Below are 13,190 nucleotides of genomic sequence, written 5' to 3'. Positions count from 1 at the left end.
ACTATAAAAATCCGGATTGTTCCATTGCTGCGATCTGTTTTCCGTGTTGAGCGTTTGTAAAACATCATGACCCATTTAGTAAGTAATAATATAGTAAGTCAATGTATATAATATTCAACTACAGTGGAATTATTTGTCAAATAAACCAGTTTTATGTATTCAATTTCGTATAAGACGTTGATGTCTTTTTCTGTGCTTGAAGCCATTTCATTTTTTTGTGTATTTGTTCTTCATGACTGTTTCTCTACTACTCTGTGTGTGTATACAGCAGTGCTTGTGGCAATGTGTGCCTCCTCTGTCCAACAGCCCAGTTCTCCATACTGGGTTTGTCAGCAAACTGAGGAGGCAGATCAGAGCAGCGGCATTACCCATTCCATCCTTAGCTGCCAGGTTGCTCTGTGGTGGAAGAGATCTCTGCAACAAACATGTCAAATATGCATCAGCCACTGTCAACTAACACTGCATCTTATACTTACAGCATGCTGGTTTGTACATTAACTTGTTATCAGTGACTGGTTGCTTAGTGATGACCAACCTGCATGCTGTTTTGTGTTTGCTCAACAGGAACATAACCAGCCACATGGTGGTGCTGGAACCAAGACCAAAGATGACATTCTCCTGGTTTAGGCCAGCCTCATATTGACACAAAAATAAACAGACAGAAGACAGAAACAGCAATCTGCTCTCCCAATCATGTGCATTTTTTGTGTTTTATTGTACAAAAGTTCAAAGCAGTTAGGAATTGGGAACAGTTTTCACAGGTTTTATAACTAAAGTTTGTGTTTGACTTTGTCACCTTTCTAGGTTTTGATTATGACTTGTTGTAATGTTCATTTCTTTAAATACATTAGTCTCTTCCACAGTTTGGCTTTGTTACCTTTCATTGCACTATTTTATAAAATCATTTTTGTACAAATGTTCCTCGACTCTAATCTCCCAGTTTGGTTATAGTCACAACATGTTGACGTTGAGTTTTGTTTTTCCACTCAGTCACATTACAAATTAGTATTGTTTCTAGGTTTTAAATGTCGTGAGGATTGTCTTTGTTCTTTTGAGCAGTTTTTATAGTCACTTCCATGGGGTTTTATAAGACTTCATCAGGGGAGTTGATAATTCTGACTGTAGTGTTAAGATTTGTTTGATTTGTTTTTTTTAATGAATGTTTTTTGTTAAAAATAAATTTCTTTTTGTAAGTTGAACTGAGTCCTCACCTTTACAGGTAACAACACTGGTTTTGCATTCATGGCTCCACCTTGATAACCAATGCACAGTTAAATGAACAAAATTAGTTATTCAAAAATCAGTTAAAATGCAGCATCAGAATAAATTATAAATTATTTGATTTCATTCTGAATCAGATGTTTGACAAGAAATTATTTAACATAAAAGGAAGTATATCAGTAATATATCAATAAGCACAAAAGGGATAAATTTTTTAAAGATGATCATTATTAATAGAATAACAAAATATAACCTTTATAGATAAAAACATAAAATTACTTTGGAAAATAAATCAAAACCTTATTACGTTGTACGTCAGCATTTTTTATGGTAATCTTTTAAATCTGATGCGGCAGTTGTAGTTTAACTTATGGCCACATGAGGTCGCTGGCAGACCTAGTGTTGTTCATCTCTCCCTGCCTGACCGGTTTGACCAGGAAGCCAATTAAAAAAAAAACTAGAACAAGTCATCCATCAAAGTATTTAAGGCCTTGGCCTTTAACAGATCTGTGTGTTCTGCCTCAATGTCGTCAATGAAAACATGCATCTGCTTGGAAACTTAATTTGATTGAAAACCAACAAAAGGAGCAAAATAATTATCTTCATTGTTGTTTATTTCCAAGACTTTTTTTAATTTGCTAACATACATCTGGCATTACATAAATGGCCCTATTATAAGTAAGTCATAACTAGATCCATATATAAAATGTGGATTTCATTCCAGCTGAGCATCAAACGCCACAACACAAAGATGATGAGGTCCAGCATCCAGCTTAGATATTAGTTTGATGAATTTTCTTTTTCACTGTCAGTGTTTGCTAATGTGTCAAAGTTAAAGTTAGAAAACCAAAGTCTGACTGCAGTGATGCACACAGATGAACACCTCATCATCAGCTGTGCTCATCTGCATTGTTTTAGGAAATTACTCGCAGTGACGCATTTCACAGTTACCACCTTCTCCATTTGATTGAGACAGATGCAGAAGAAGAAACGTGCTGCTTAGAGACTCACAGCTTTCTGAAGCGACTCACACACCAACTGCAGTAATCTAAAACGGACCCAGTTGAAATCTAGCTCTTTGAATATTCTGTTTTTACTTTGTGACAATTTTTTGGGAATTAATATGCAAATTATAACAAGGTGCCCTGCTTTGAGAATGATTGATGGGAAGCCATTAGACATGACATTTTTTAAGGACATCAGGTCGCATGCACCTACAGTCAGCAACTTCCCATTCTACTTGCTCCAGGGTAGATAAAACGGACTGGAGTAGGTAATCTGAGCAGAGTGGATGTGACGTGTGCTGCCAAATAAGAAAGATGAAAAGAGGAAAGGAAAAAGACTTCTGGAGCCTCAGCCCGGCTCGGTGTTTTGGGGACAAAACATTTCCTGTTGGCGTGTTATATGTGGGCTTTTTAGAATTAGCTTTTAAAGAAAGGAATAATTGTTCATGTTGATGAAAAAGCAGTTAGTCTGAGCTTTTAGCCAGAGAATAACTGAAGACAGTGACACATCACCAAGACCCTGTGGGAAACTAATGCATTAATATTTTGTGTCATTTTCAAAGAAGTACACTTAGTCCTTTTTTCAGTTTCTTCATTGTCATGTGTGTGTCTGATACTTTTATCCATAAAAACAACTCCTGCTCTAATGGACTGCATTCTGATCAGATTTTCTTTGGCACAACGTTCTAACTTTAACTAGGTCATTCTGGTGAAATAACATCACTGTGGAACTGAAGCACTCCTCTCTATATTTTAATATGTAGATGGCGGTAAATATTTTAGAGTAAAATAAAAATGTGATTTTTACAGAGTTGTGCAGACTGTCAGATCATTTAATGACCAGTTTATGAAGAAAACCTACATCTCCTAACGCCTCTTCTACTTTTAAAATCTGCTTTATGTCATTTTGGATTACGCTAAAAATTTACTAGTAGAAATTTGCCACCGTAGCTCAAAAGTAAAGAAAATATCTTATAATTTTAGACATTTTTTAACATCAAAGTTGCAACATGTCAGATTTTACAACAAAGCTGTACGTATAGACGTACAGCTTTATGTTTCCTCCTTCACAGGACTGAAAATGATTTCATCCAGACAAGTTTCATAACAACATGTTGCACTGTGGCTTCCAACTGCAGCATCCTGTTGGAGGTTCTGTCATGCCGAAAATACTCTGTAACAATCTGCCTGAGTGACGTAAGCTGAACGTTTGCCTGTAGAGTCGAGTCATTGTTTTACTTCAGTCTGTCCGTCTTCACAGCTGCAGTCAGTCTGCTCTCCTGCGTCATTCCTGGATTTAGGCCTCAAACTCACTGAGGCCTGGCCAAACACGGAGGCACATGAGTTATGGTGGCATACAAAATATTTTCTACAATATTTTTAGATCAAAAGTGAATGTACAGTTGAAATGTTTACATACAGCAACTAAACTGACACATAGATCCTCTCTTCCCACTGCCTGAAACCTGAAGTTAATGAGATCAAATCTCTCGTATTTTAGGTCAGAATGACCAAAATTATTTCTATTTTCTAAATGCCACAACAATGACAGACAGAATATGCCAGAGATTTACTTATTAATGTCTTCAAAACCAGAAGTGTACTTCCAGAATGATTACTGTCTTCTAAAACAATGTGGAAAATCCCAGATGATGATGTCACAGCTTTGGAAACATCTGATAGGTTCACTCACACATCTGAACCTATCAGACGTGTCATGTGTGGATGTATTTTAAGGCATGCAAGTGACAATTACCTCAGATGTGAGGTGGGCATATTTTCCAGACATCTGGTGATTAACAGACAAACTGAAAGAATGGAAGTGACAGAATAACAAGGAGACATGAACATTTGTGTCAATGACCACGCAGAAGTGCGAACTTCCCCCCCGTCTCTGGTCCAGGGGTTGTAAAGCCACACCTGGAATCTCTGCTTTCTGGTTCGACACGATGAGGAAGTCAAAAGGAATCAGCCAACACGTCAGGACGAGAACTGTGGAATTTGTAAACAGTTTTTATCTCTTTAAACAGTTATACATAATTATAGGTCTGATAAAACTGTCCAACCATCACACCGCTCAGGAAGGAGAGCGCTTCTGTGTCCCAGAGATGAACTGGTTCTGGTCCAAAATGTCCAAATTGACCCTCAGAACAAAAGTCAAAGACCTGGTGAAGATGTTGGCTGAAGCTGGTAGGACTGAGTCATGATCCACAGAGCAACGACTCTGAGGAAACATAAAACGGTTAGAATGCAGTTTGCAAACAGACACAGAGACTTTATAATGACCAGTTATAAGGAATGTGGAAGAATGCTACCAGATACTGAGGAAATGTATAGAAATGTCTGATTTTAAAGTCATAATTAAATAATTCTCTCACATTTTATCTCTCTCAGTATTGTGACATTTAACTAATAGAAATAATTTTTCTAAATGACCTAAAAAAAGAGAAGTCAGTCAGTCTGATTAAACATCAGGAAATGAGTGAACAAAATGAAACGTCCTTTTTATTTGGTGTATCTAAACTTTTGCTTTCAGCTGTTTGTCTAAATGGCCAAATAATCTTCACAGCTTCACCCTCTTTAAGGTGGAGTTCTTAGAACCCTTTCAAAATAAAGTTTGATTAATCTCCATTAAAAACCAGGATTTATTCAGATTTATCCCAAGAGGAAGACTTAGCAAGTCAGAGCAGCATCTTTTATCTGTATGTGACCAATCAGATGAAGAAGAGCATATAGAGAATCAATAGATTGATGTTTTTCCCAACTTTGCAAAAATAATAATAAAAAATAAAACATTTCTCGACACAACCTAAAAATAGAGAGAAAATATTAAGGGCAGAAAACAGAAAAAAAGTGTTGAGAGGAGGCATAATGATGAGTTTGAGTGATGAAAGTGTGTACCTGTCAGGTCCGAACCTCAGAATAGCTCTGCAGTCATTAAAGGGTTTCAGCTCCACATTACAGCAGTGACTGATTTATACACATTTAATTATGGATGAAGCCAAAGTCACAGGATCAGGCTTCAAGTCATACCAATATGTATGAGCTGGTATAAAGACTTAAACACAAAGTCATGCACACACACACACACACACACACACACACACACACACACACACACACACACACACACACACACACTTTCAGCAGACGTTGTCAGAGCAGTTTGTCTCCTCAGTAGCTATTTCTACAGAAGCTATTTAAAACATCGGCCGAGGAGAAGCTGGGGACGATGGGGAACACAGAGGACACACTTGATTCATTATTCCTCATTATTCATTCCAAACTGGGAAAACGCAATAAATAACGACACCCTTTGATTCAGAGCATCTTCTCAGCCGCACCGACTGAGGCAGAAGCAGTTTGTGGAGAGGGATCCGGGGCGCTTTCCCTCCGTTTCTTACTGCAGCTGCATTACTAATCACTTCTATATCAGGCTCCATCTGCTGGTGTTTGTTTTGTCTTAAAGGATTTACTTTATCATCACATTCAGACATAATGTAGATGTACGCTATAAATCTGACTGTTCACATCCTTACACGTCTTCTCAGTCAAACAGTAGAAGAGTTATTGTGGAGTTCTTATTGTAATAGTCATTTATGCACAGAGTTTTTATTCTGTGTCTTTATCCTTATTGTTTTTAGTACCTAGTTATTTTTAAGTAACGTTGATTAATGTAAATCTCAAAACATTCATATTTAGTGATTAAATATGACAAAATATTCTGAAACTTCAGTTTTTGCTTTTTATTATTCTTTTGTAGCATTTTCAGGGATCAATATTGATCAAACTTCTTGATCAATATTCATGCAGTTTATCAACAAACTACATGAGAAGCTGGAAATGCGAAGGGATTTTAATGTGTCAAATTATTTGCACCTTCGCCTTGAAACATCCTGCAAGCGAAATAATCTGCACTGAAGGAGTAAAGATGACATAGAGGAGAGTGATGCACCTTGCAGTTGGCCACACTGTGTATAATATTTTAATATTTCTTCATAGACAGTAGCTCTTTGGGTTTGGGGAAAAACTGGCGACTTTGATTAAAGATATGCCGGTTTTTAATATTTTCCACTAAAAGAAGGAAAACTATTTCCAGATTGAAAGTCATATATTTTACTTTATTACTTTTTGGTTCTACCTAACTTTCATTTTCTATTAAGTCCAGGCAAAACCCCCAAACCAAGCCTCAGCTGTGAAGACAAACTCTTATTTCATTTCCACTGCAAACATTTCAGCATGATAAACAAATCCCTACGATAAGGAAACACTGTTCTCGTGACGTTTCTTTGTTGAAGCTTCCTGTATCTGATTGCTTTATGTGCCAAAAACCTATAAGCTTTCCAGATGCAATTCTATGCCAGCCATTTCAGAGAATGTGAGTTTGCAGAGGTTGGAATGATGGCTATCTATCATGCGGCTGCACTGGTGTCATTCCCTCTGCCTCTGGCTGAGGAAAAAAGGGAAATCAAAGAAAGGCTAAAAAGAGCAGATCAAGATGGAGATGGCAAGAAAATGGGAAAAATGGCTGATGTGTTAGAAAAAATGTCTCAGAATGAATATAAATGGGAGAGGAGATTGTGTGAGCAGAGTAATTGTAAGTCATTTATTATCCCTCGTTAATTTCATCCACATGTTTATCAGTAAAATGTTTTATGCACAGGAAGCAACAAAAACACAATTTTCAATAAAGTTCTGGTTTGGTAACCATATTAACCTCCTTCATCCTTAAAACTAATGAAAAACATTGCTGAATGTAAATCCTGTAGATTTTGTCTCACCTTGTTGCAGTTGGATTCTGGATTCAATGATGTTGGAGCTTTTCTTGATTGCAGTTAGAAATTTGTGCCACTAGATGTCACCGAACCCTCAACACTGACCCTTCATCCTCTCATTGTGCCTTTACGCCACGACAGCTAAAACAACTACACAACCAGATGAAAGCAATGAGCACCAAGTCAAACATCTACCGTTTGATTTGAGTTTATTTTCAGTTTACATGAAGCAGGCTTTTTAATTTCCACTATGTGGGAAAAATGGAGGGAATTGGGGAATTTTTGGATTCCACTAAAAAAACTAGGAAAGTCACAGAAGTTTTAGATGAAGTTGGTAAGAAGTTTTACAGCAGAGAGTTTACCATCGTCCTAACGTAGTGAGAACGTGGTGGATGAGTCTTTAACCTTGTGCAGGTTGTGTTTCTAAAGCTCACAGGAACCCGTCAGGAAACGACCCATATGGCTCCTGACAGCAGAGCAAGAGAGTTGGGTAGGAAAAAACAAGTTTACTCCCCGCAGCTTTTAAACAGTCAGACTCGGAAAATTCCTCTTGTTTGCACCAATTCTGGGGTCATAACTTTTCTCTTTTATCAAGATTGGCAGAAACTTGGATACATTTGGCCTCTAAATTTCAGTCTTTTCAGTCTTTATGTGCTGAATGTCCACAAAAGGTTTTCAACAAGCAGCGATTTTATGCTGGTGTCAGACGTTGAAGTGTCGTCCAAAACAAACTCATTCGTGGCCCTTAAACCTTCTTTTTATATTTAATATGACAGGAAACTGTATGTTATTGGGTTTATATGTGACAGGTCAACACAACTTGAATAATTCATACAATTTTGTGCAATTAAATGGTTTAAAACAATTTTACATACCTGAAAAGTATTCATTAGTGCTCAAACAACCAAACACTATGGGAATCATATCAAACCCTCTTCAGTTTTATTCCTCAAAATAAGATTCAGTTCAGCTAGTGGTGAGCTGGAGGTTGGTACTTTTCAATAACTTGTCATTTTTGCTGTAATGAGAGAGAAATGCTGTTGTGGCTTCAGAACCAATTGACACTAAGTGCTGCTGTAGAAGATTAGAATCAAATCTGTATTTTTAAATGCGTGTAAAGCTGTATTAGCGGAGGATGTCATCATCTGCACCATCACATTATTAGCCCCATTATCTAAAGGCTTTGGACGCAGCTGCACTGCTGCTCTTCCAGCAAGGAGCATTCATTTGATGAGTGCAACGGAAGGAGAGTAATGCCAAGAAGTAATAAATGCTGCCAGTTCATTTTGGTAATATGTCTTCACTAGTTTCTGTTCTGTGAAACACAATCAGATTCCCTTTATAACCAGACACGAAAATGGGCAAAAGAAATGTGCTAGCAGAAACAGAAAGAAAAGTAATTTTTCAGGAAATAGATGCACAACAAAAGTTTTTCTGTCCAAAATAAAACGACAGCAAAGATCCATCCAAGCATTTTCTATGTCTTCCTAATCCCCTTTCAGGTTGTGCAGGGAGCATGGAGCCTTCGCAGCGGTCAGTGTGTGACTGTCAGAACCAACACACACACACACACACGCAAACACACGCACACACACACACACACACACACACACACACATACACACACACACACACACACACACGCACACACACACACGCACACACACAGACACTCATGACTAAGGTCAATTGTGAGTCACAGAAAGCCAATAATGGGTTCTGGGCCATGAATTCACAAGAAGTAAAAGCATCAAAAAGAAAGAATCTGAGGTTTGGTACATATTTTTTCTGTATTTATTATGTATTTAATGTGCACTTTTTAGTGGGGATAAATTTTTATTTTTGTGCAAATAGTAAAAGCTAATAATCCAGAAACTTAATGGAAATATTCTAATTTCACTTTACGCTGCCTCTGAGATCCAAAATGTGTCGTTTATCCGAGGTGTGTGTGTGGGCCAGATTTCCTTGTAAATGTAAGATCTTGATACATCATCATTCATTATTTTGCGTTTAACAATAAGTAAGATTGAAATGGAGATGGAAAAGAAAGGAGGCAAAATAAAACATGGGAAAATGTGTCTTTTGTTGCAGTTTTATTACAACCTGGACATTTTTGTTGCAGTATTGCAGATTTATTTGCTCCCTCATGGACGTTCACTTGTGTGCAAGCAGAGCAGAAAATCTGCAATGTGGAGTGTAAAGAGAAAGGCAAAGATTACCCAGGGAGGGAGAAACATGAACTATGCATTCATTTTCCAAAGACTGCTAAAAGGAAAATGTTGAAAGGAAAAAATAAATTGAATCAGAATGAGATAGGGAGTTTAACTGTTATGTTAAAAGTACTTTGTCATACTCAGTATTTTTCAAAAAAGGAAAAGTCACTTAGGTTTAGAAAATATGCAAAAATACAGCCAATTTATTGAATCCACTACATTTAGTAGGAATGAAGGGGATGAAGCACTGCAATCATTTTAATGTGAACATTTAAATCTTTGTAAACTCAGGAGTTATTAAGACAAAACCATTGTCATTTTTGTGACAGTTTTGTGATCCATGTTTTTAAATGTGTCTCTTAAATTCTCTGTTATTGTCTGTTCAGTTACATGAAGGCTGAGAATATGACAAGAAAATAAACCATAATCAGGAATTAAGGACAAGCTGGTGAGTTATAGACGTATACACTGATACTTCAAAGCAGAGATGTGTGTGTGTGTGTGTGTGTGTGTGTGTGTGTGTGTGTGTGTGTGTGTGTGTGTGTGTGTGTGACAGAAGACTGAAGATGACTGATCCTATTATGTTTTCCTGTTCATATCTATACATCAGTGAACGGCCTGCACTTATGCATAAAAACGTATGAACTTTGCGTAGACAAGCTCTTTCTAAGTGACACACCTACACACACACACACACACACACACACACACACACACACACACACACACACATGTCCCCGTGTGACTCAGCGGTGTCATATTCACAGTTGAAAGGGAACAGAGTGAGGAATGCAGAACTGTCAGGTTTATTTCTGTCTGCGGCTGGCGCTCTCCTGCAGACGGAGCTTCTCTGATCTGACGCTGCCCCACTTCGCTGTTCCCTCAGCTGGTAAAAATAACAATAATTAACCTCTAAGTGCTGCAACATTCACAACTTATCAAGCATACCTCTGCACAAACAGGCCAAGCAAAATAAACACCAACTGCTTTTACTTTTTGGGTCTTCTGTCACCTGAGTGCTGATGCTGCATGTTGTTACAGGAGCTGGGTGACTAAAAACAGAGCAGAACAAATTCTCTTTTTCAGACGTAATAAAAACAACGTTTCCACTGACTTGTGAGAATCTCCACAAAGGAAAACTGAGCGTTCAAACGTTTGATGATTGTAAATTCTAATGGTCGAAATAAAACAGTTCCAGAAGTGACTCCTTAGTTACCGCTAAGTGTTTATGTTTGTTAAGCTGCTTTTCTTAGTTTATAATATTCAAGCTGTTTTCATATTCACTGCTTCATGTGATAAAAGTTGCGTCACTTTGGTCTTAGCTAGCGGTTCGTCTGAAGACTGGTCAGGTGTTTTAGTGTAGCAGTTCTGAGTTTCTTTCCAGGTTCATGAAAAGCCAAACAACAAACTTTATGCAGGTAAAAACCAGGTGAGAATTAAGAGCTTTGCTACCAAATCAGCTGCTGCTGCTTCTACACAAAGCCTCAAAACGTAGCTTCTGTAATTAGCAGAGGAATGTGACTCATGAGGATCATATCCAGCATTTTCCCCCATGTACTCAATTTACCTGCAGAGTTTATTAATATACTGTCAAATACACAACAGATATTATTTCAGAAAACTTACAGGATGAAAAGATTCATTCACACACAAAATGACTGAATCAAATCTGTCTGAGTCCAATAACATATTTCATCTTGAACTCATTTAGTGAATTTAAATTAAATAATGCCAATTAGGAAAAAAGCATCTCTCCAGAGAAGCCCAGCCAATTACAACGATTCATTGACTTTGAAGTAATCATCCTGAACAAGCACAGGGTGACAGTGGAGATAATGTAAATAGATACTTGCTCCTCATTGTTAAACACAAAATAATGAATGATGATGTATCAAGATTTTACATTTACAAGGAAATCTGGCCCACACACACACCTCAGATAAACGACATGTTTTGGATCTCAGAGGCAGCATAAAGTGAAATTAGAATGTTTCTATGTTCAAGAATGACTAATATTACAACCAGAACTGTGAGAAACATGCTGAACCTGGTTTCTTCCCACCATGCCTGGTCATCAAGCTCTCTCAACTGCTAGTTTTTAAGTTCATGTCTTTATGGGGGCCACCAATAACTGTGAAGGGAGCTGTAACTCCTGATTCTGTCTGGTTTTCATCTCACTGAGGATCAGCCAGTGAGATGACCGTTCCTCAGAGTGTGTCCCACTCTGCGTCCTCCACAGAAACTTTTGCAGTCTGGACATTTCATTTTGCATAGAGAAACATTCAGTTGGTCATTTAAAATTGAGCAACGACTGAGGTGTTTAGCATAAACCTGGCTTTGATTTGATCAACTTAAATGTCATATCAAACTGGGACTCGGTGAGATCAGGACATTTTTCTTCTTACAATCAACCTGCCAGGCTCTGCAGATCAAAATATCTCTGCATGGCTCATTTATGTCATGGAATAGGCTCATATCAGCTAATGTGCATTTTTCTTTTCATCTTAATAAGGACACAGATTGTTTTCTCTTTCAATGGAAAATGTTTTAGACCAGAAAATGGACCTTGTCCTCAGATTCATTCAAAGACACAGAAGCTGTGCGTAAAAAATGAAAAACTTAAGTGCTAAAGTGCAGAGCAAGCTGCATCTGAGAACATGAATTAACAAAAATTCATAATTAAATAAAGCTGCAGCTAAATAAATACAACTTCTGAAAATACGTCCCAAAGTACAGACATTTGTTCAGAATGTGTTGCGACATTCAGCTAGACTTATTTTTATTAGGAATTTGTGATGCATTTGAAACTATTACAAAAGATATTCACCAGCAAATACCCTGAATAATTATTTTCAGAGTAATTAATAAATTTATTGAGCACTTATGTTGTGAAATTAAACACACAGGACAAATACTGACACCTGAGAACAATTTGAAGAGACGTTTCAACCTATCAGTCATATTTTTTGACTGTAGAAGGAAACTGGAGTGCCTGGAGAAAACCCACACCTGCACATGGAGAACATGCAAACTCCATGCAGAAACACCCAGGCCTGGATTCAAGCCTCAGCTGAGCCTCTGAGCTTTTATCATTTATAATAAACCGGTCTTCTTGGTGTCCCACAGGAGTCTCATCTTCACTGGCCTGAAGGAAAACGGCACGCTGAATGTTTGTTTGGGCTGCGAACCGGACTATGGGAGAAGAATGAGGGACGTTGCTCTTTTCAGTGGAGACGGATCAGAACACATTGTTCATCACCATGGCTGTGCTGTGATGTCATCTTTATCACTGACTGCCAGAAAACATTCGTCTCACCACGCTCACACTGACTCCAATCTGTCTTCTTGCTGTGAAACTTGGACAGGATGTCTGTGTTTGTTTGTGTGAGTGTTCTGTATGTACAGTGTACTTCCTAAAAATCCCACTTCATCCCCTTTCTTACTGGGATTTGGGTGTGAAGGAGTGGGCAACATCTTTGGAAAGCTGGGTAAAGTTTTCTGAAAAGCCATTTTAGGGTTGGGGCTGGTAACACAAAATGTGTGTAAGTGTGTCAGCAGCGCTGCTGTCGCAGTGTGTGTCTCGCTCTGCCAGGCCTGGCTCCCAGCTCAGCCAGAAGAACCAACCAGTAATGAGATCTCATTTCTGGCTGGCCTTCCTGCAGCGATGGCGTCAGCAGATACTGAAAAAGACATCCTCCAATTAGACACTTATTAACCAAGAGATGAACGAGCGGCATGAAAACACTCTGATCCGAGCCTCAGTTGCACAAAATGTAAATATTGTTCAAGCCGCTAATTTCCTCCTCCGTTATCCAGTTTTGGGATAAATTAAGTAGATTAAGTGTTATATAAGTGCAGAGATAATGTATTTATTATTTATTTTATTTCCCTCAGATTCACAAACATGGTTGAAGCAAAGAAGCAACAACAATGCATATTTTGCATATTGCTCACCACCAATAATCCCCCACTAAAAC

General features: G+C 38.0%; 1 long non-coding RNA gene across 1 annotated transcript in view; it reads right to left on the bottom strand.

Annotated features, from left to right (window-relative positions):
- Nucleotides 1-12,070: 12,070 nt before the first annotated feature.
- Nucleotides 12,071-13,190, bottom strand: part of LOC106947335 (uncharacterized) — a 9,274-nt gene continuing 8,154 nt past the window's right edge. The window contains exon 2 of the long non-coding RNA XR_001424963.1: nt 12,071-12,893. This is a non-coding gene — a long non-coding RNA (uncharacterized LOC106947335). The remainder of the gene's footprint in view (nt 12,894-13,190) is intronic.

Source organism: Poecilia latipinna, unplaced genomic scaffold (assembly GCF_001443285.1).
Source record: "Poecilia latipinna isolate Pla-1442-1.1 unplaced genomic scaffold, P_latipinna-1.0 Scaffold235, whole genome shotgun sequence".
NCBI classification, from domain to species: domain Eukaryota; kingdom Metazoa; phylum Chordata; class Actinopteri; order Cyprinodontiformes; family Poeciliidae; genus Poecilia; species Poecilia latipinna.
The sequence above is the reverse complement of the archived record's forward strand: the minus strand, read 5'-3'. Positions and strand labels throughout refer to the sequence as shown.